The 3026-nt window shown below is 48.3% G+C and overlaps 1 pseudogene; it reads left to right on the forward strand.

Moving 5' to 3' along the window:
- Positions 1-1554: 1554 nt before the first annotated feature.
- On the forward strand, positions 1555-2753 carry LOC119270922 (annotated as a pseudogene).
- The last annotated feature ends 273 nt before the right edge of the window (positions 2754-3026 follow it).

Consider the following 3026-nt stretch of genomic DNA (forward strand, 5'->3'; position numbering starts at 1 on the left):
CACATCAACGTCCGTGGTCAGTTCATCCCCTCATTTCTATGCAAGCTGAAAATGTCATGGAGTTTTTCAACTCCACATTGATGGGTTTGTTATCCTGCCACGGCAACCACCCCCACCTATCCTGCCCCTATACGACAAAATTGTGTGTTTTGACCCTTTTCTGAAACCTATTCGAGATCTGACCCTAGTTTGAAAAAATTTCGAGATCTAACCCTTTTGCTACCGCCAGGGTCCATGGCGGTAGGGTGTAACAGCCTACCGCCAGGGACCTTGGCGGTAGGAAACATCCCTACCGCCAAACATACTGGCGGTAGCCTGTACAAACCCTACCGCCAAGGTGTTTGGTGGTAGGCACGAGCACGTACTGTGTTCAACACTTAGGAGAATTTTGCGGTAAGGCATGCAACCCTACCACCAGGGACCTTGGCGGTAGGCTGTTAGACTCTATCGCCATGGACCTTGGTGGTAGCAAAAGGTTCAGATCTCGAAATTTTATCAGACTAGGGTCAGATCTCGAATAGATATCAGAAAAGGGTCAAAAACACGAAATTTAGCCCCCCTATACGTCCCCACAAAACAAAACAAAAAGTTAACGTGCCCTTCTCATACATCATGATGTCATGTCCACCCTCTTTTTCCAGGACACATGCCCCCTTCCTATTGGGCTGAAGCTTACCACAACCACCTATCTACTCAACCGACGCAGGATAAGCAAGATAATTGATGCCAAGTCCAGGAGCATATGTGGAGGCGACCAGCAGGCTAGAATCCACTATGTAGGGAGCGATGCATCATGTTGGCCACACGATTGGAATTGCAACCATGGTAGCGATGCACCATTGCACAAGATGGCACAAGGTTGGACTTGCAACCATATGAAATGAGTTTACCATCGCACACGCCATGTGGGCACCATAGGCTCCACAGGTTATGCCATGCCCCACCTTATGGCTTTTGTGGACTTCTACATTCAAAATTCATACATGTATTGCTGCTTAATATTTTTTCACTGCAAAAAAGTGTCTTCCCCGATGGACTTCCATTTTTCGGCTTCAGCAGCGTTTTGGTCCCCTCCCGTTGCAACCATGCAATAGCAGAGAAAATTGAGATAAAATATTAAATAGTACATTGATGGTTGAATATACATGATAAATAAGCATTTTATCTTACGAAATTGTGATGCAAAATACAAGCATGGATCATCATTGTCACTATCATTGTCTTCTCAATGTTCATTGATCCTTCCCTGTACTTCTGATTCACAACCCATTGTGCTTGCATTAACACGTTAGTTAATGTCAACATATACTTTGATGCGCAAAAAAAGTCAACATATACATTACCACATCAACCATGGAGTACATTTTCATATATTCTTATTTAATATTGCATTGCACGTGCCTATTTTTTTCTATAGTAGGTAGTTAAAAAAAATCAATACCACATATATATAGAAGGCAAATAGAGTATACAATTAATATTGGTCTCTGCAGGGACGCAGCCCCGTGCTATAAATACGGCAAGGCCCAGCGCCATCTTACACAAGAGGCAACAATGGCACGGTCCTCCGTTGCCGCCGCGGCTGCTCTACTCCTCTGCATCCTCGTCGCCCATGCCCATGGCTGCTGTGCCAAGCACCAGGCGCCTCCGCATCCCCCGGCCGTAACGCCATCGTTGTACGGGGCCACTCCTCCTGTAGCCAATTCCAGCTGGCTCACTGCCAAGGCGACATGGTACGGCGCGCGCCACGGCGCCGGGCCCGACGACAATGGTGGCGCTTGCGGGTTCAAGAACGTCAACTTGCCCCCCTTCTCCGCCATGACCTCCTGCGGTAACGAGCCGCTCTTCAAGGACGGCAAGGGCTGCGGCTCATGCTACCAGGTACGACCCGGCCGCCGTACGTTAACACTACTACTACACACTGCATGCATACCACTACATTATGGTCACATGCGTGCATACATGCAGAGATATTCTACATAGTTCTTTTTTCTTTACGAATGTGTATGTGCAGCCTAACGTTGTAACTGATCATGGATGGTGGTCGATGGTGTGCAACGTAAATGCAGATAAGGTGCTTAAGGTCAAACCACCCTGCGTGCTCCGGTGTGCCCGAGACGGTGATCATCACGGACATGAACTACTATCCGGTCTCTCCCTACCACTTCGACCTCAGCGGCACTGCCTTTGGAGCCATGGCCAAGGACGGCCGCAACGACGAGCTCCGCAATGCGGGCATCATTGACATGCAGTTCCGGAGGTACCACACCCACTTACCTATTCTGCCAGTCACAATCATGACCATCGTCTTATCTTACCAAGATGATATTTTGTGGTTGGGAGACGACACATCCACACTGACACTAGCGAGTGGTATGGCTCTGCAGGGTGCCGTGCCAGTACCCGGGGCTGGCGGTGATGTTCCATGTGGAGAAGGGGTCGAACCCGTTCTACATGGCAATCCTGGTGGAATACGAGAACCGCGACGGCGATGTGAAACTGCTGGGTGCCCATGAAGGAGTCGCGTCCGGGCGCTGTTAGTGGCGGCAAGATGGCTCCAACGGGGGAGTGGGTGCCCATGAAGGAGTCATGGGGATCCATCTGGAGGATGGATGCCCGGCACCGCATGCAGGGGCCATTCTCGTTACGCATCACTAACGAGTCTGGCAAGATGCTCGTCGCCGACCAGGTCATCCCCACTGACTGGAAGCCGGAAAAAGTATACAGCTCGGTCATCCAGTTTGATTAATTGATGGATCGACCATTTATGCCATTTCAATATATATGATTCCATTGACTTTATATTTACTGTATGAAAGTAATGAAAAGAGGAGTAGGGTTATGTAATGACCTCAAGAGACGGGCTTTAAAATTATGGAAAGATTCGTAAAAATAAGAAGCATCATAGCAGTCAAAGGCGGGCTATAGGTTGTATGATTCTGTTTCTTTTGGTAGGTGCCAGCCGGAAGAACTGGTTTTAAAAAAAAAAACAGAAATCTCGGCATTTTCAATCTGAAAAATCCAAG

The sequence above is a fragment of the Triticum dicoccoides genome, chromosome 3A (assembly GCF_002162155.2).
Source record: "Triticum dicoccoides isolate Atlit2015 ecotype Zavitan chromosome 3A, WEW_v2.0, whole genome shotgun sequence".
Classification (NCBI taxonomy): domain Eukaryota; kingdom Viridiplantae; phylum Streptophyta; class Magnoliopsida; order Poales; family Poaceae; genus Triticum; species Triticum dicoccoides.